General features: G+C 45.2%; 1 protein-coding gene across 4 annotated transcripts in view; it reads right to left on the bottom strand.

The window, feature by feature from the left end:
- The window catches only part of Ser (protein serrate), a 102,351-nt gene that overhangs the window by 65,883 nt on the left and 15,153 nt on the right, over positions 1 to 21,315 (bottom strand). Inside the window, exon 1 of one of the 4 annotated variants that reach the window (XM_086904808.1) lies at positions 2,955 to 3,202. The exons of the other annotated variants lie outside the window; for them this stretch is intronic. The gene's annotated coding sequence lies outside the window, so the exon portion shown is untranslated. Of the gene's footprint in view, positions 1 to 2,954; positions 3,203 to 21,315 lie in introns of those variants that run through there. 4 annotated transcript variants of the gene reach the window in all.

Here is a 21,315-nt window from a genome sequence, read left to right as displayed (position 1 = left end):
ATACCCCTGTTTCCTCACGTTTATTATTCTTTCGAATATTACAATGCTCACCAACATTGCATTATTAAAAAACCATCAATCAACATCGACAGAATTACAAATTCTCTCGAATTGCAAATTTCTTTCAACGCGATATACAATCCTTCCCGCATTAAGAAAAATTAAAAAAGAGATCAATACTCTCTCCACCTTCCTCTTCACCAAAAAAAAGTTTTCCAAGAATCGAAGATGCCGCAATATTATAATACCCTACAACGTTGCGTTATTAAAAGAACAAACAGCAAAACCGTCAATCGACAGAATTACAAATTCTCTCGAATTGCAAATTTCTTTCAACGCGATATACAATCCTTCCCGCATTAAGAAAAATTAAAAAAGAGATCAATACTCTCTTCACCTTCCTCTTGAGCAAAAAACAGTTTTCAAAAGAATCGAAGATCAATTTCTCTCTAAGTTTCAATAAGATTAAAGAAAAGATCGAATCAACGTCCAAAAACACCTGCGTAGTTCCGGGCTTGGTCGAGGATACGCGTGCATCGATTCCTTTGGCGGCGTTCGGAGGTGTTGCGGGCGTAAGTGAAGGAGGATGGCGAATAGGTGAAAGCAGCGAGATAGAGAGAGAGAGAGAGAGAAAGAGAGAGGTGGGAAGCGCAAAAAGGGGATCGTTCGAGTAAGCGAGGTAGCGTGCCCCGGGGCCCGAGCAGGCAGCAACCGTTGTAAACGGGGTCGTCGGTTGCACCAACGCAACAACAACAACAACAACAACAACAACTAACAGCAAGAAGAGCGACAACAACAAGAAGAGGAGGGCTGCTAGGAAAGGCCTGTCCTTTATGAATCCAGTCCTCATTCAGCCACATTTATGCCGGTAGCTGGAGGCTGTTATAAATAAACCGTCTCTTTCCCTCCTCCTCCCTTTCATCTGTTTCCACGTAGAGGGGAGGAGAGAGAGAGAGAGAGAGAAACGACGTGGAACAGGTGGAGAGACAGAGGTGGAGTAAGAGAGGAGATCGGTAGCCGGAGCGCGGATTCAATTATTCCGCGATTACAGCGCGACTGGTTTGCCCGCTCGGCTGGGTTTCCCCGTGTGTGCCACCGATATACGTTTCCGAGGAGGTAGTTTGTTATAGCCGGGGGCTTCTAAGTGGGACGTTGTCGTCGATGGACACCGTGGAGGCGGGTGGGGCGGCAGGGAGATTGGCCGCTCCGTGAGAATATGCGCGACCGAATAAAGAGGAAAATGCGAGGGACGAGGTTTACGTGGGCCGATGTGTTTTTTGGGGGAAGAATGGATTTTTAAAATGTTTATTTTCTCGATGGAAAGGGAAATAAATATCATATCAGAGAAGAGGAAGTTGTTTGAAACGATTTCTCGTGGAGAAATGTTTGGATTGAATTATTCGTTATTCTCGATGGAGTGAGATAGGGGTGGATTGATTAGTTTCTAGAACAGAGAGGAGAAGCGGACGACGATGGGCGCACGATGGAATGCGGGCGAGTTTCGCGACGCGGTCTGATCGCTGAAATAACGAGTTCGCATTCTTCGCCGTTGGTTGCCAGTGGAAGAAACGGGAATTTTCTGTGTGTTACGAACTCGCGTCGGTTTCGTAAGGATGCCGGGGCGAATTTTTGCCCGACTTACGAGGCAACGAGGAGGCCGCCGCCGCCTTCTCCTTATTTTTCCGAGCAACGACCACACCGATTTTAAACTTCTCCAACGAAGCGTTAAATATCTCTTTATTTCTCCAAGTGAATCTTTCGATCGATCGATACCGGTCGTGGGAATATATATATATATATATATATACGGCATGGTCACGAGAGATTTTGGTCGAGACTTGGACGAGAATGTTCTGAGAATTTTCTCAGAAAGTGCATTACGTGAAAAATGCAGCGGAGACGTTGGATGAGATAATCGTGGCGGAGTGAAAGTATTATTTCAGTAATCGAGTAGGAATTGTTTGGCTCTTCGACGAGTTGAATTCGAGTTGCTCGTATGAAAAAGTTGCGCATCGAGATACGATGGATAAAATAAATTTTTCCCATTCCCCGAATCGATCGTCTGTCTTCATCGGCGATCAATCGTTCGGCCAACGAAGCGCCGATTCCCGCGACGCGGATCATCAATTTCGAATTATCCCGATTCGCGACGGTGCGGCAGGACTTATCATTGCTCGTGTCATAGCCGATCCACGGGATGTGCCATTAGCACGGGATGTCGCGGTCGTACGCGTAAAATCGATTCATCGAGCCGATACTTGGCACCTCTCGTTCATCGAGATCCACTATCCATCCACGATCCTAAACCCTGTTTTTCAACCTTTCCAACCTTTCGTCCTTCCTCCTTCGCCCTTCCCTTCGATTTATCGCTTCTCTCTTAATTAGTTCCCTCGTCGTGGTCGTCGTGGTCGTTGTCGTCGTGGCGCGGCGAGGAAAGGAATAAGACGGGTGAAGGACACGCCGTGGCCGCGAGAAATCAGAGATGGTGACGTGTAAGCGAGGGAGGGAGGCGCGTTATCGGGGCGGGAGCGCGTACAATTACGCGAAAAGAATGGAGGAGTCGCAGGCAAAAGGCCGAAAGGGTCTTTCCTTTCGCCGAGTCGTCGAAAGGATCAAAGAGGACGATATCCGCTCGATGGCCGGCTTCAACCGGTCCTCCCAACGATGCGTCACGGTTTTAACGGAGGAACGAGTTCGGGTGTACGCGGTCAACGAAGGCGTTCCCGCCGTGAATTTGCGTGAAACGACTCTGCGTATCGGTGTGCCAAGGATAAAGGTGGTAGCCAACGGTGAAGGGACCCCCTTGGACGAGAGCTGACTCGTGTGGAGAAAGAGAAGAGAAGGAATCGGAAGGTGGTGGAGGAGGAGGAGGAGGAAAATGAGAAAGAGGGGGCGAGTAAGGAAGGAGAAGGAGACGAAGGAGGTATCGGAGGTAAAGGCAGACAGGTACTCACGGACAGACCAGGTAGCCGAGGCTCGAGCTGTTGCCTCCGCTTTGGGGCCGGGTACTCTCCCCTGGGTAGGCAGCCTTGAGCCAGTGAGACTGGTTTCTGTTTTTGCTTCCATAGTTCCATCCTTCGAGAATCTTCGGCAGCCCGTCCTTCTTCCACTTGGCTTTTTCCCTGGTTCCCAGCTGCCCGCCTCGTTCGCCCGCCATCCTTTTTCTGTCTTTTCGCCTCCGATCCGTGTCTTTCTTCGTCGATATCTTTCACCGCTCCCTCCTCCTCGTTCCCTCCACTTTTTTTCCCCCTTCCCTTCTACTCCCCTTTCCGTCCTCCCCGGCCTTTCTACTTTTTCTTCTCCCTCCCCGACCACGGCAAAACCCTCTTCGTTATCGTGTATCCGGCGCCCACCCACCCTCTTCTCCTCCCTGCTCGAGCAGATTGACACGGGGCAAAAGGGAAAAGTTTTCGGATCTCGCGGTTTTTCTTCTCTCCCTTCCCCATCTTTCTCCTCGTCTCGGGTCGCGCAACAATTTTTAATCTTGCGAAAAAGGGAAAAATGAAACGATACGATACGAAATCGGTTTTTATCGATTATTAATTAAGACGATTGGTGACGGCACACGTTTATAGTTACACATTCAATAAGTATCGGTTTCATGCTCGGCGAGCTCGTTTATTACAACTCGCAAGTCTCCTCCTCCTCCTCCTCCTCCTCCTCCTCCTCCTCCTCCTCCCTGCATCGCTTCGCTTCGTTGTGTATCTATCTGGCCGACGAGTAAATGGCAATAATGAAAATGTCCGCGACACTAAACGCGAAGATCCCGCGCGATCACCGTGGCTTTTAATTACGGTGTGCGGTTTTACGAGTGAGCCGGAATGGATCTAAAAATTCCACGCGTTCCCGCCGAGTGCTCGCAGCTCGTAGATGGGCCCCCCATAAAAATTTCTTCCGGCCAAGTATGACCAAACCCATCCCCTCCCTCCTTTCTCTCCTTCCCCTCCGTTTGCGTTTCCGTCTTTCCAATTCCGTCTTCATCTCTCTCTCTCTCTCTCCTCCTTTGCCTCGTCTTTTTTACCCTCTCCTCTCTTTCCTTTTTCATCCTCCTCCCGCCCCCCTCCACGGCTCTCGTTCTCGTTGTTCTTTTCACTCGTCGCCCTTTCCGAGTGAATTATTCGACGCCATTAAAAAGCCGGAGAAAGAAATATACAAGATGATGTCACGGTGTGCAAGGTTAATTCGAAGATGTTGAGAGGGGAGGGAAGGCACCGGTGTTGTTCCCCCGTTTCAAGAAATCAACCTGATTTATATATCTGGCCGGATTAAACGGATCTACGTGACGCGAAACAGGAATAATCTTTCCTAGGAGATCATCGGCCTGCTCGTGGATCCTCGCGCGCTTCCTCGGTGTCCGATCGATGAACACGTGTTGTTAAAAGTAGCAGAAACGATCGATGTAGCAGGTAAAATCGACAAAAGTTGGTTCAATTGAAAAGCAACGCCTGATGCTCGAGCATGAGAAACGAAATCGAAGCGAAGGCTTGGAAATTGGCGGATAAATTTAGAGGAAGCGATCCGAGCAACTGGTACGTTGTTTGGAAATACGCTTGAATTATCTATAGTGGAAGAAGGTTCATGATAGAAATATAACATTTTCACGGAAGAAGAAAACTCGCCTGTTCGGAAACCGATCGAGTATCGAAATATCGCAACGTTTTCCCAAAAACGTGGAAGAGGAGATTAAAGAGAGCGAGTGGTGGCGCGATAAAGCGATTTCTTCCCCCTCCCTCGAGGATCGTTCCACCACGATCCACCTCCTCCTTCTTGCCCCCCTCGGCTCCGCGGTGGTACACGGCGGACAGGTTGGAACAGGCCCGGACTGTACACCGGATCGGGACTCGTAGCATTCCAGAGTCAGCTTCTTCGTGCACCACCACCACCACCGCCGGTGTGCTCGCCGGCCGTGGCGGAGAGGGGGCGGCTCCTCCGTTTCGTGGCCGCGTGGAATCTGTTCTTCTTCGTTCCGTTCCCTCGTGCACGAGTATCAATGGGGTCCACACAGGCATTAACATTAAGTAACAGTACCTGCCGCATACTAACTGCCGTATTATCGCTCGGGCCGGTTGTCCCTCATTCAGCCCGGTGCCTCGTCACTGTGTAATCAAATACCGTGGACGCGGGACACGAGATTTTTCGTACGTCCCGTTTATGACAGGTCGATGCACGGGGCCAGTCGATTCTTCGCGCCGGTACGCGAAGTGGAGCTGGCAACGTTTCATTCACGAATCCTCGGCGCCATCGGGAATGATTCGGCGAAGAGAGAATCGATCGATTTTTTTTAACACTCGGATGGATGATTATTGGAGAGAATAGCGACGATTTCTTTCACTTTTTCGAAACAACGAGTTTGGATCAATTTTTCCTCCCCTTTATTTCGTTCTCCAATCTTTCTCTTTTTCTTTTTCCTGTATATACGTTTGTGCAGGTTGGAAAGGATGAAGAAGAGGTTGGAAAGAGGGGCGAGAGAGACGAAGGAGTCGTGTTATTTGATTGCTTGCGGTTGGTTGGGGAAAGGAGATAATAATGGAACATCGGGACGACACATCGGGAACGAACGTGAACAGAGTTCGTGATTGGAGTTCGAAGCGCTCGGTGTACACGGGAAAATTACACGGCCTATCGCGTTGAAAATGCGACGCGGGTAAATGACAATTATTAAATGCCTCTTAAATGCCAGTCACGGCAACGTTTCGCGAATGGAAAGAACGTCGCCTATGGGGAATCGGGAGATTTTCTTATATATATATATATATATATATATATTCGATTTTACGTGAAATTCCTTTCGTAAACGAATCTTAATGCTTTGCTTATTATGCGCAGTTATACCAATTTATCCTATTATATCCCTTATTTCCAAAATTTTTTAAAACCATCCGAAATAAATTATCATCGCGAAAACCAAAATGAACCGAATAGTAGCGATAGAAGAGCTACAATTTCTGAAATATTTCGTTTTTATCGTACAAATTACACACGATGAATGCCTCCTCCTCCTCCTCCTCCTCTGACAATGAAAGTTAGGATTATGAAAAATGACCGATCGACTAAGAGCAAACCGGACTTTCCACGATACACGGGCTGACCCCTTTAAGAATGTTGCTCACCGGGGCTTTATCCCGATCACGGTTATTACTTATTGTCGATCTCAAGGAGATTCGCCGTGTGCATTGTTTTATAGCGGAGAGGGAGATTGGCGACGAAGCGATCGTGAACCGCTTGTCGCAAGAGAGCGACGTCTGCCACGGCTGAAGAAGAAGAAGAAGAAGAAGAAGAAGCCGATGACGAAGTAACTCCGCCGCTCGATTGGAAACTCGTCTATTTTTGCCACGATGGAAATAATGATGACGAGAGGGAGGGGGAGAGTTAACGGCGTGGTCAGCGGCCCACTCGAGAGAGGCCTCGTGGATCGTGGATGGATTATTTTGGTTGCACGATCGGCCGGGAATTATCGCGTCGGTGGATTGGTAATTTTCCAACGACCATCCCTTTGTTGTCGAATGGTAATTGGAAGTTGTGCAAGCGGGGAGGAGAAGCAGGAAACTTAATTGAAAAGATTAGCGAGGGGGGTTTTGAGAAAATTAATTTAGGGATAATACGGATGATTCGATGGCAAGTCAAGATGGATCTTGATTAGGCTTAGATTCGATTTAAGTCGGGGTTGAACCTCGAGTCAAATTTTGGCTTTGAGTTTTATTTTTAAATTCTGGATCTCGGTTTGAGGGAGGAGAGGAAATTCGATTAAATCTACCTCTCTTTCTCTCTCCCTTTGTCTTTTATTCCCCAAAAAATTAATCAAAATTTCCTCGAATTCGCAAGGAGAACAAATTTTTATCGATCTTACCGCCAAGATTCTCACGAGATTCGTAGACGATACCGGTTTCACGGAAACAACGTGATTAAACAACAATACAAAAGGCAGAAGGAATCGTCGCGCTACAACTTCCGGAACACGAAAGGGAAGCGAGAACATCACCGATCGCGTTCCAACTTCGCAGCAACTTCGGTCCGATTTATGAAAGAGGTGAAAGCCCGATGTAAATCAGGGACGCTCGCCGCTCAATTAAGCAACAATTTATCGCACAATTACGCGGAATCCGTAAGCGGCTGCGTATTACTCGAACGCGGGAGGAACGGATAGGATCCCAACGACTAGGGTTCCTTCTTTATTCGTTCACAAGAACAGAAAGTTTTATTATCCGTTGAATTGTTATACACCTTTAAAATCGATCGTCTCGCGCGGTTCTTATATTCCAAAGATAATTGCTCGAAGAGATAAACAAAGAACATATTAATTAAACCCGATAATTAGAGGATATTTTTCCTGATATATATATATATAATAAATATATCCATCCTTGAAATATTTTAACTTTTCTTCCTCCCTGATCATCATCGTAATCGACATACCTGTACACATTCCCCCGTACGAGCTGTCCGCGGAGCGAACAAAGTGTCGAGGCGGGTCTCGAAAGCGGATAGGAGACAAATCGTCGCCGAAAAAACCGTGGATGGAAAGCGGGCAAGAACTCGGGCCGCGTATCGAACGCGGTGGCACGGTAATGAGGCAGCCTACACCGTCCTTTCCGAATGCAAGAAATCGAGCCAATATCACGTCATACATACGTAATGGGCCGGCTGCCTATTATCGGGATATTCGTGGACCGCGAACAATCCGCCGATAATTCCGATCTAACGACGAGACGCCGCGTACGTTTGTGGCGCGGTGTGTACATACCGGTTTGACCGAAGAAAGAAAGAAAAAAAAAGAGAGGAGGAGGGAAGGGAGGAAAAAAGAAGGAAGCAAAATGGACAGTGCGCACGGTCACAGAGAGACGCCGATCGTCGAGGTTTGCTCCTAATACGAGCTAATTGGATGCCGAGTTAATCATAGTTTCTCCGCTTGGCGTTGATGCCGCCACTGCCCTCGTCCAATTATCCCATAGGTCTCTATCGGCCATTAATTAAGTTATTTTTAACGCCTTACCGCGGTCGAGAATATCTCGGTTAGAAGCGCGGTGATTTTTCGCGAAATTGTGATTACCTCGCGGGGGGGTAGATTGGGAAACAGGGCGAGTTTTCACTACGAGGTCGGCCTCCTAGCCTCCTTGAATGAGCGAAATGGAAGGTATGAAATAGTGGTGAAATACCATGGTGGTTTTCATTACACGAAAATATTCATATTACGAATTTTGATTGGTTCGTTCAATAGATGTGAAACGAGATCCATTATTTTTTTCTTCAAAAGTCTATTCCTTTTATAATAATCTGTAAAATTAAACAGTTTCGAACGAGCACGATAAAACATTTTACAAAATCTCCTCTTCTAACTTCGTTTACAGTAGCTATCTAGATTTCACTTTTCTCTCTCTCTCTCTCTCTCTCTCTCTCGTAACTCGAACTCGTGAGAGCCTTGGCTCGATTGTCGACGATCATTTTCTCGATCATTCGCCGGCGGCTCGAAACACGCAGGAAACGCATGAATTCTCGGAATAAAGCTCCGGCTATCCGCATCCCGGGCTTATAGATGGGTGACTAGGAACTTTTGGCCCGGCTATTCTAGCTGAACGCGTGAATTGTTGATGGCACGGTCGTAACAGGCGCGAAGAAAAATCCCCGTTGAGCGATCCCGCCGTCGTTGATTACTTCCGTTCGAAGCGGTAGAGGGACGATCGAGTAGAATAGTACGCGACAGACCACAGCTCTGAACTTTATCTTCGACGATCGTTGCATCGCACTTGTACTATCATCCTTTCTCCTTTTCACGCTATGAATATAACGTGTTCGAACATTTCCAAGAAACGTCACGATTCTCCTCGGAAGGAAAAATCGAGTTGATCGTTCGACTCGCGTTGATTACTTCCGGTTGGTTGGAGAGATGGATAATATTTGGTCAACGAACAGAAACGATCTTTTCTTTCCTTTCTTACAAAGGTTTTCACAATCTCCTCGTCTCTCTCTCTCTCTCGATATCTTTTATCTTTTTGCTTCTTTTAAAAAACTCGACAATTTCGTTCGGTCCTCGGGAAAGAGGATTTCACGAATCTCTTACTCTTCTCGCGTTACGTTCCAAACTTCAATATTCACATCGTATCCGACAATACCGCAGAATCGAGCGTGTACAGTTACCCATTCACCGCCAGATTCCTTTCGAGTCCTCTAATTACCGCGTCGCCAATTGTTGCGGTTTTCGTGCGCCACCTCCCACCCCCTCAACAGCCCCCTCACCAGCAGCGAAGGTAATTACAAAGGAGAGCGGATTTCACAAAGGAGCGACACGAATATCTAATTACTATCCCGGTTGAAAAGGCGAGGTTTTCCAGCCTCTCCGGGAGGAGAAGGAACAGGCGTCGAGAAGATTGGACGCGCGGGAAAGCGGACACGTCTTGGCCGCGAGCGGATTTAAGGAGAGATCGCGATCACGATAATACGCTTCGTGATAAGCTGTGATAGTCCTCCTCGCCTCGCCACGAGCGTTAATCGCTTCAAGTTCTTGGAGGAAGTTGAGGGGGAGAGGATCGTTGGAGTAATAACGGGATAAAGAATATGGTGGTGCGAGGTTAGCATAGGATCGTATGTAAACGTCACGAGGGGCGTGTTGGATCTCTTCGTTTCCCGAAACTGGGAATTCGTGGAATAGGTACGTGAATATCAATAACAACAAGTTTAGAAATAATCGTGTACGATCTTGTTCGTTGAACGTAGAAAAATGGATAAAATACGACGTGCGAGAAGGAAATAGCAAGAAACGAACTTTCGTTCGAAAAAAAAAAAAAGGAGTATTTACAAAATTATCCACTTGGAAAATTATTTTTACCTAGAGTTCGAAAATTATTTACTTTACCAAGAAAACCAAACAATCGAAGTTGAAACAACGATCCACCGAGTAGGAGGCAACGGCGAAGAGACATCGGTGATCGTGATTTCGAAACTTGGATTAACCGTGAAATTCCGGGAGGACGCGGGCCACACACGCACGGATTTCCGTTTTCTCGATGATAGGACCTCCGTTGCGCGGATGCCAGCCGACTGAAAGGCGAAGCTTAGTCACGCCAGTCATGCAACGAAACTCACTTACTCTTATCCTGAATTCGCTTCCCACACTGCCGTTCACGCCATCGCCGTCCACGTGGAGGGACTCCCGACACCTGAGCCATTAAGTGTCGTTATTGAGTCTTAATAGGTGCACCGGTCGTTCCCTGGATGCGCTGATTATCGGTTTACCCGTCAACCTACGCCCGTGCACCGGTAACTACGAGCTGTTATGCGTGTCCAGCATCTTACCTTGGGCGCGAACGAGCAACTGTTTCCTCCACGCGTGAGAATGGCCAAAGGGGGACCTCGATTATCGATAGTTATTCAATTTTCGCATTCGCGTGGATTTTTCTGTCGCGTTCTACTACCGTCCCTTCTTTATCGCGGGTAAATAATTTCAACGACCTCGAAGAATTCACAATTACCAATTATCTTAAGCGAATCCTTACGTAAAAACTTGTATTTGTATTTCGATACAAAGTTGCAGGAATATAAGAAATTCTTATATTGAGAATTCGAACGCCGTAACAACTTAATAATAATAATAGCAGGGATGTAAAATTGGAAACTTTGCATCAGTATAACTTTAAAAATATTTAAATAATAACTCGTTAGAGGAAATTATCTTCCCTATCTTCAGTGGTGCGCCAATAGAGAGAAGTAATTAGCATGAACCGTTCGTAATTTGTTGAGGTGTCGAAGCACTTTTTTTTCGAGTATCATCGAGCTCGAGGGGATCCCCCTCGGTTCGAGGAGACCAACGGACGCCTCGAGGCAAACATTTTGCCGACGCTGGCGGCCACCGGTGTAATAACAGAGGTTCACCGTGTGCTCTCGAGCAGCGGTTGATATCACGGCTCCCGTTTGCCATGCGGAATACCTCGTGTTTCGATACGATCGCGGATCGAGTCGCCAGATACCGTGGAAACCAGCGGTACTAGTCCATCGTTTTCGTTAATTTCATACCATATAAACGACACGAGCCCAGAAATAAATTAAGACGACCTCCATAATAAAATCCCTTGTTATTACACACCGAGATATTCCGATTTATAATCGTTGGATATAATTTTTATTACGCATCAGTTATACATACACAATTCTCTTCTCGTTAACAAACTTCTCACGGATATTATTATTCGTCGATCGATCGATCGTGTCACCGGCGTGGATCTCGCGCGGAAGAGGAATAAACTCGTTCACCGATCATCATCATGCTAACTAAGTGGAAACACCGATCAACGGTATCCGCTTCCCTTAACAGGATCCTCTACCCGTTGTCCCATAACCTTAAATAGTTGGCTCGACTTAATAATCGAAATTGCTCCGATCGGTCGGGGAATAACGATCGGCAGCGGTCACGTACCCCGGTGCGGGAAATTTATCGAACGCCGCGGCGATGAACCGGCGATAAAATTCACCACGGATTCTACAAGCGTGGATATATACACGATAAATATAAATCGGTGGTTTTGAGCTTTGTGCCGCGAGACGCCGGCCCCCGGCTAGTATCGCGATTCCTGTTTGCCAAGCTGGATGTACCATCGCGTCCGATACGATCGTAGATCGAGCGGCCAGATATTACGAGGAGGAATATCCCCTCTCTCTCTCTCTCTTCCTTTTTCTCTCCAACACCGCGTTTCCAATGTTCTGCCTGGGAGGAGGGAGCCTCGATCGAGTTTCCAATCGGGGCCCAATATCGGGAGACCCGTCAAATGGCCCTCGTTCCGATCTCAAGAGGGGAGGGGGGGAGATCCGACAGATTGCGCTTTCAGGGCTGGCCACGTCAAAATGGATTAAGTTACGCTCAGCCATTGATTCCTCGCACGCCTCCTTCGATCGATCTACGCGAGCTATATCTTTATTCCGTGCTTGTCTAACGGCTTGTCCCCGACTTTTCCTTTCGGTGTTGCGTCATGGATCGAAGAGTATTCGATTGTTCATCGAATTGAAAGTTGCCGTATATATAGTAAAAATAAGCACGAAAAATGGTGCACGAAATCGGAGGAGATATAATCACGAGAAATGCGACGTCGTTGAAGTCTCTGCAGAAGCGTTTTCACGCCAAGATTTCCAGAGATGCTGAAATAATTGTCATTCCTGTTGCCGCAATGCCCCCTTTCTCTTTCAGCCCCAAGTCGATGGACTTTCCTCTCGTCAACATACCGTCTCATTAGTATCCAACCAAAGCGCGAAAGCCGCGCCTCTAACGCGTGTTTATCCGTCCCGCGGATACTCGGCATTCCTCCGCCAAACGTGCGCATCTATCCCCCAAAAAGGATCCCCCTAAAACTAGTCTAACCTTACGTCATCTATCTCCAACCTCCCCTACAATATATATATATATATACACTTGATAAATATTCCTCGAACGTACGTGTCGAAGAAGTGAAAGCCAGCATCGGCCGCGTTTTAATAGCCTCCCCCCACACCGTGCATTTGACCTGTCGCAGCGACGGAGAGCCGGAGGCGCTCGAAACGAGAGATCACGAGAGTAAATTGGTTCGATTCGCATTAAATCCTGGAATCCCAGCGACACGCCACGTGAATACTAAGTTAATACCTTCGATCCGCAGATGCGATGGAGTCCTCGAACGAGGGCGCCCCCGTATGTTTCGCATCTGGACTAGCGCGTGGAGAAGGAGGAAGATAGGAAGAGAGAGAAGGAGAGAGATGGGGTCGACGAGCGTGAATGGGGAACCCCGGTGGCACGCACCTGTGTTCGTTTTTCAGCGGTGAATGAGATGAGGTTGGGGGAGAAGGAACACGAGGGCTGCGGAAACGTCCTTTTAAAGGGACACGCGCGACCACGCATCTGTCGCAATCACAGCGGCATTGTCAGCACAGCGATTTAAATGGGGCTACCCCTGACCCCTTTGCGCTCCACGCGCCTCCTCATCGCCCTTTTCATCGTACTTCCGCTTTTAGACTCGCCCATTGGCGCAGGTTTTGGCGTGGGCACGATTTTATTAAATGCTGTATTGTCGATGTTGAGCCTGGCTTCAGGACGAGTGGATTCAGGGGGGCGTTATTTCAAATTTAAAATGAAGAAGAAATGAAATTTACGAATATTTTCGATAAGGAGAGTATTTTTCTAAAATTAACTACCAATTTCTTGACAGCTGATAAAAATATCCACGATCGATCGATTTACGTTTCGAATTTTGCTCCGTTTCCGATGAAATAATGATCGTTCAATATCTAAAAATCTCTCAAACCTCGCGAAATAAAATTGAGATGATGAGGACGAATGATGGTCGACGCCAATGAACGATAATTGGCGTCAAAGCTTTGACGAATCTCGTGTGTTCAAGCGTGATCCAGCACGCGCTTGATACCCACGTGCGACAGCTCGTGGACAGCTCGTAATCCGAGAGCTTTTTGCTCTGCCATTCTTTCGCCGCTTCTTTTTCTCCTGCGGCTCTCCTGTTTCCGAAACCCCCCTTTCGGCCAATCTTTCTTCGTTTATCCTCTAAGCCGCGACGTTAACACCGGTGGCGCCAAAACGTAAGACGAAACCGGTGGACCAGTTTGAACGAGCCGCCATTATTACGGGATATCTGCTTAGGTGGAAAGCAAGGAACGGATTAATCTTTGAGAGAGAGTTGCGTTACATAGGTGCCCTGCTGTTAGCTTGAGTTACGACCTCGAGTTGAATCGATGACGATGATGATGTCGCGAGAGAAAATGCAGATGTGGGTGGAAAGGTGAAGGTGGTATTTGGTAAGAGGCAATGAATCATCATCGAGATGTTGAGGAATTTAATTCTTAAAATTTATATCGCTTTCCTTTTTATCCCTTGATTTAAAGTAATAAGACGTTTAATAATATTAAAATTCTACCAAAGTTAATGTTACTATTTGTATACTAATCGAATTGATTTTCGAAATTTGGTATTTTTTTATACCTAAGTCACTGATTGCACAACTCTAATAGACTGTTACTTGTCGAATCAGATAATTTACAGTTAAGATTCTACACCATGTTTTCACGAGATGATCTCGATAATCTTGTAAAACGAGGGATACGATAGAGGGTGTCGAGGGACAATTTAGTTAAAGAGGGGTGACATAAGGGTGAAGGGTAGCGGAGGACACTTGTTGTTTTCCCAGTGGCGACAGACGGCTCTTTTCTACATCCTATCGTCGATCGATAGCGCACCCTCATCGTGCGTAAACCGATCCAGCCGATCGTGAACATCTCTTGGGATTGATCGATGGCTCAGTGTCATATTTCACGGCTTCCGTTTCGCCCACTCGAAAAATCTATAAGGGATCCGTGTCTAACGAAAACGAGACAATTTTTATTGTGTTACTTGGGGGTTGGAAATTGGTGTAACGATGGAAGAGACACGCAGCTATCACACTCGTGTCTACAACTGTTCTTCTTTTCACTTTATTTATGATATTTTTTTTATTCCCCGAATACCTTATTAAATATTATACTTCAGACGTTTCGTTGCCTTTTTCAAACATCTTGAAAAAGAAGATATCGATCTTTAATTTCTATTATTTTTTTTTTTCCCCCCACTTTACAAACGATACTACTCATCGTAACGATACGAGTTAATAATCTTGGTTACAAACAGCTTCGAGAATCCATAGAAGAAAGATACAACCATATTTCTAATAAGACGACAGATACAATACTTTTCGATACGTAACAAGTACCCGTGCAAAAACCACCGTGCATCCATTCAAAACGAGTTAATAAAACTCTTCCATAAGCCATAAATCGCATCGGCGAGGATCGGCGAGCAGGGGGTATATACCTGTTCCACGGGCAAAAACACCTACCAACCGAATCCAAAAGTTGCGGGCCCTGTTTATTCCTCGCGTATAACAGATCGCTTCCGCAATGTTCGCCTCCAGGCAGCGTAACAAAGTTCGGACGAGCGTGGAATCGGTTGTGAACGAATGCCAAATCGATCAGAGGAAATAAAAAGAGGGAAGAGGGATAGGGAGAAGAGAGAAAGAGGCGGAAAAACGATCGTGCACGATGCGTAACGGAACCGTTGATCGATGCAGGGTAATCCAGATCGGTTGTGATCGGTGTAACCCATGGATTCGCGATCATTAATTCTCATCCGGCTCGGTCTTCATCGAAATCTATCATTGGAACGCGCGTGGAAAAGATTCGATTTGGTTTCACGCGATACGAGAGGCATCGTGTAAAGCGGCGATATTGCTCGAGAGTTTAAGAATCGAAGTTACGAAGTTATAATTAATTATTACCATCGTGGCGATGATGGTGGCCAGGAATCTTTCGTGGATGGATTAAACGAGGCTTTGACGGACGATGCATCAAACCGTTTTGATTTTGTACCTCGTTTTTTTCGATGTTGTATCGATTCTTTTCGTGGATCGTGAAAAAGATGTTTCGTTTGAACGGATACGAATTGTTATTTGACGATGTTTACTCGTTTATTTATTTTCTCCAACGCTCGTTCGTCCACTTTTTTGAATTCGATGATTTCTTATAATTTCGTCAATAAAAAAGTTAATTACAAAGTCTTGAAAAATTTTTAATCGCCTCATTAGTGGCCGCTGGATTTTATATATACGACACGTTTAATAAATTCCAACTCAACGGTATCGAGCGAAATGTCGGATACCGTTTCGAAAAAGGCAATAAAGAGCATCATCAAAACCGGACGAATAATAATAAACGTTTACCAGAACTGATTCTGCCAACAGCCACGCATAATTTTCGTGCACCTTGTAATAGCCGTGATCGATCGTTTCTCCGGCGAAAAAATTCAAGAGAGGGAGAAAAAAGAAAAAAAAAGAGGAAAGAAAAAAGAAACATAAAGATCGGCACGAACGATAAAATTACCGTTTAAAACGGATTATGATCCTATTAATGTCTAGATATACGATGGTGTGCGTGTATACACGCGTGTTACGCAATTATCATCTCATGCTCCACGAAACGGCACGCTGAAAGTCTGATCCAGAACGTGAGATCATTTAGAATCGAGGGAGCAATGTCGATATTACGGATATCGAATTATTAATTATCCTAACCTCGAACTCGATAACTTTGCGCACGCGTATCAGTCTCCTCTTACAAAGCTCGTCAAGAAGCTGTCCCTCGTCCGCAATAACGTAATTTTCCCTTGCAACGACGTAGAAAAATAATAACCACTCATTTTATTGATTTTATCGATTTCTCAATTCGATTTCAAGTCCGTTAAAAGTGGCTCGATTCCCCTCTTCGACGAATTTTTCGCAGAAGGAGAATACGCGATGTCATTATCTCTACTGGTATTGCTAAATAGAGGCACGTCACGTGACTACTTTCAACTAAATCAAACGTAATCCTTATCCGATGGTAGTGGGGATAGTGTGACGTCATGTATTCTCCTAATATCACGTGATCGTTTCATAGCGTCACGTGACATGTCTCTGTCCGATCTAGCAACGACAATATTCCGTTGACGATGTCATTATTCTTCCAAGGAAATTCGCTGTAAGGAAATTGAGCTACTTTCAACGGTAGATGAGATAACATGTTCGTACACGGTAACTCTGTTAAATCTGTTCGTTAATTTGACGTGAGTAATAAAAACGATAAAAACAAACGAGTCACGACAGAGAGATATTTGGAATTGCGAGTCGAACGATCGTTAATTATTATTTCGAGTTGATCACCGCGGCGATACGATAAAAGAGATTACGTCAAACGGAATCACGGCCGAAATAATGGTAATAAATGATCTATAATTCATGTTAATGCAGATACAAGTTTATAAATTGTGCTTGACAAGCTCAGTCAGCGCGACCTCGTGTTTCTTCTCGACATAATTCATTCGGATGTTGGCTTCGGGTCCCGGGGAATAACGCGAGCGAGGAGAGTGAGAAACATTTCAGGAGGATTTATTTCGACGAAGTGTCGTATTTAGAGAATCGTTTACGATGCTATAACGTATCCGATAATATTTTACTCGATCGTGAAGTGTCTCTATTCATAATTCAACACAATGGTTTTTATACTTTTATACTCACGTTACGTCGATACATTTTATTACCGAATGACGAACGTTACAATATAATAAAATAAAAAGAAAAAAAAAAAAGAATCACTTTATATTTGAACTTAATTAAAATCAATCGAATAATAATTATTGGTTTAATCCTAGTTTGATTTATAGCAAGCTCTTTCTTCGATCTCGCTGCAAAAATTTACATCAGAAAACATTAATTCGAGTTAACCATTTAGACAATTAACGTAATATTACCGATCGCTCGGATAAAAGAAAACCATTTGCATCCGGACAGAGTCTATCTTCATCGCGAGATAATCGAACTCAGAAACTGCTGCACACTGATCCCTTCTTAACAAATCTTTCTTCATCTCCCCTCACCCTTCTTATCGCGCGCACAATCACGTTCCATCACAATGTATCACATTGTTGCGAACGAGTTCTCCGGCACGAGTTTCACGGATTAAAAAGGGGCACCGCAACGATCGATCTTTATTACATCGTTTGATTTACACCGCGGGCCCAAAGTCATGATCCTCGATACGGGCCCGATATCCGCTCGTGGATATGGCCCATCTTACTTTAAGGCCAAGGCCTGTCTCGTCGATGACTCGTTACACGTCGCGAGGATACGATCCGCGGGCGAGAAGCGCGAGTGCAAGGCAGAATAGAAAAATAAAGAGGGGTCGATAATCATTAGCCGGAGATGCGGGAGCAGATATCGGCCGAGGCAATAACTGCGGCGCTCGATCAAACGAATCCAACGAGATGAGTTTACGTGGCGTGATACAATGCGTCACGATAAATCGACGAATCTCTCTTTTCGGCCAAATTCGTCCTCCTTGTGCATCGTGTGTCAGTTTATAGAGACGATTTTGAGGTTAATTACATTTTGTTTGGCGAATTTGTTGCAATTTTGATCAACCGTCAAATACATTAAAAATGAAATTTATTTTGTTGAGCATGTATTTGTCCATTGTATTCTTGAAACGTTTATGAAAACGATTCTCTACTTTTGAGGTTAGGTTTTGTTTATGCGAGGAGGAATTTAACAATTCTGTTTGGTGAATTTTTTAAATCTCGATCAACTGTTAAACATGTTAAAAATGAAACTTATCAAACATTTTATTTCTCTGTCATAAATTTATTTTTAGGAATTACGGTCAAGAGAACTTATCCCAAAGTGTGCATAGGTCAATTTTTTTAAACCATCCCAATATCCCATTTAGAAATCCCAGCATTTTTACCTCGCTTATCTGAAAATTAATATCCATCATCCTTCTCGAATTCCACGTAATTTTTCAACACCTTCCGACCCGAAAATAACCCGAACCACCACTATATTACGCCTCCCAATGTTGGAACAGGATTCCAACCATTCACCGACAAATGCAAATGTATATCTCCCTCCCTCTCCCCTCCTTTTGACACCCGATAAACCTCGAATCGTATTTCCGCATCGAAAACCGGGCTTTCCACCCGATAATAAAATTTCATAAAGGGTCGACGAATTTTACGACGGCTCCCCGCGGTGGTGGCTGCGGCCCTTGCAGGGTGGAGCGCAGGGGACGAGGTAATTAAGCTTAACGCGCATCGTCTCGCAAGCCACCGGCGATTCCTGTCCGCGGTTGTTTCGCCGTAGGTTTTGCCGCGGCTGCGTTCTGCGGTTTACCGCATGTCCAACACGGCCGCCACGGGGTCCGCGCCTCCATCGGCCATAAACCATCATTACGCTAGTATATACAAGCGCATAAGAGGCATCGCGGATGGATAGCCGCCGCGCGGACGGACAACATTCCCGGCGAAATTTCTGCTAATATTTCCGTGCATCGACGCGAGATCGATCGGAAGCGGTGGCAAATCTACTATAAGTTGAATTTAATTTTTCGAGGGGCTCCTCTTTCTTTTAAAAGAGAACCCGTTTTAAGGAGTTCGAGAGCACGTTTTCGAATATATATATATATATTTCAATAATTGAATTTCGAGCTTTTAACTTGACTCTCGAATCTTTTGTAGCTACAAGGATAGAATTTACTTTAAGAATTATTAGTCAACGAATAAATATTCGTAAATTGAAATTTCATCATTCGAGACACGCGATAATTTTCCATCGTATTCCAATATTCCTAATTACAATAATCAATAAACCAATTACACGTTATAGAGGGTAACTATAAGAGAAAACGGAACTGATAACAGGCTGCCGATATCTCGCCGAAGGCGCGATGTAACGGTTCTAATAACGTGATTCACTGATAATTTCCACCTTAATGGCGTATATTATCCGCAAAATCAACTCCGTTTCCAAGGACCTGTTGAAGGGTGGAACGCCGATAAAACTGGGACCGTTAAAGATCAACATAATTAAACGAGTATTTATATAACGAGGCCGCGTGTACTGCAGCTCGCTACATATTCCCGTGCCGTAAGTAAGTAAGTAAGTAAGTAAGTAAGTAAGTAAGTAAGTATCGTAGTGGAAGAGAGGAACGAAACGATGAAACGGCGGTTGCCGCTCTAAGCGGCCGGAGATAATTTGACTTCTTATCAAGCCTGGCGTTAAGCAGTTTTGTTCATTAAGGAGAGGAGCAAGAAGACGAGCATCTCACTTTCCCTCTCTTTCCTTTTAACCTTCTTTAACACTCGCCGCAATAAAACGTTGTTTGCACCGTAACAGGGCCGGACTTACTTATCAATAACGAGACTATTAAATAATAATGATGGATAGATATTAGTCGCAGGAGCGAGCTTTTACGACTTCAACTTTTATAATACGGGCTAGGTGTTATGGACGGTACTTTGGATTTATAGACGAAGCGAACACTCAAACTCTCATATCTCTATATTCCTCCGTATATCATTGCTTCGTTTCCCTGTATAAATTTCTTTAAATCTCTAAATTTTCCATTTTTTTTTTTTTTCGATCGCGAAAAGAAAGGATTCTCTTAATAAGAGAAAACCCAACTGTTTCGTTTGCTTGTTTTCGAGTCGAAAAAGAAAGTTGCAAATTATTTCGAGATCGAGATCATCGTCGTTATGAAGATCGACGAGGAGGGTACGAAAAAAGGAAAAGGAAAAAGACATACGAACACTCGCGGCGTTCGGATCAAGATTGAACGAAGACGATTCGAATTAACGTTCTGATTAATAAAACTCGATTAATAAATCTCCGTCCCCGGATTTCACACCCTCCTCCTTCGATTAATTTCCCGTAATCGCGTGTTCGTTCGTTGAACAGGGAAAAGAAAAGAAAAAGAGAACCGTCTGTTTCATCACCGTCGATGATTCCCCATCGGTGACAACCGGTTTCCTCGCGATAAAATGAAAAGCGACGAGCTCCTCTCGGCCCACCAATTACAACAAGATATCCCGAGGATGTCGAGAAGGATCGAACGACATAAATAAAACTCTCATATTCGAGAGGAGCGAGAAATTAACGAGGAGCGCAAACAGTTTTCAACCACCATTCTTTCACCACCGACCCGATTTTTACGAGTACTGCGTGAAATCTGGAGGAAGTGGTAGAAGGAAGGAGAGAGAGAGAGAGAAAGAAAGAAAACAACGAATGAACACACACACACACACACATACACACGAATGGCGAGAGAACGAATTTAATTCTCGAAACGATTCGACACGCACCGCGATCGACATTGATCCTGGATACGAGCGTGTCATTTATTCTATTAACTCTCGCACCTTCTCTATCTCTTCCTTCTCCTCTTTCTCATTCCTTCTTTCGCCTGTGCCATTTTCATCCCGATTCTGCCCTTTCTCTTTCGCCGATTTCGCCGCCCTTCCGTTTCCTACGTTCGTTTCCTTTTTATCGTCACCTCGGGAACAGGAGAGAAGAGACAGAGGAGCCTTTCGTCGATTCCACGGTGGTGTTGGGGCCTTCTTGGACCGCCTAGCGTGATCCCGAACAAAAAAATCCCCTCTCTATAACCGTGATACACGCTACAGATTTAATTGGATACCTGCCCGGCTCTTTATTCCCTGCGCTCGTCGCCGCGTTTCTGCCCACGCCGAACCTCGATTCCTGGGAACTTTTGCCGTGTTTCCCCGATAGATCGTTCCTCCTTTCGATCCGGGACGATGAATTTTGGCGGCTCGAAACCAGGTTTACCATCGATCGATCAACTATTGATCGGATCAGACGATTAATAAAAACGTAATTTTCAATTCCGTAGAACTTTTATTACGCTCGATCGAATATTGATCGAATGTTTGTATGTTTTTCTTCATTTCCAGAGATTTCCATCGTTTTTTCATCCAATGATCTGTCTTGTTTAGAT

Source organism: Apis florea, unplaced genomic scaffold (genome assembly GCF_048593485.1).
Source record: "Apis florea isolate Af1SG1 unplaced genomic scaffold, ASM4859348v1 contig_2350_pilon, whole genome shotgun sequence".
NCBI classification, from domain to species: Eukaryota; Metazoa; Arthropoda; class Insecta; order Hymenoptera; family Apidae; genus Apis; species Apis florea.
Note: the sequence above shows the minus strand (reverse complement) of the source record. Positions and strands in the feature narration are given on the sequence as shown.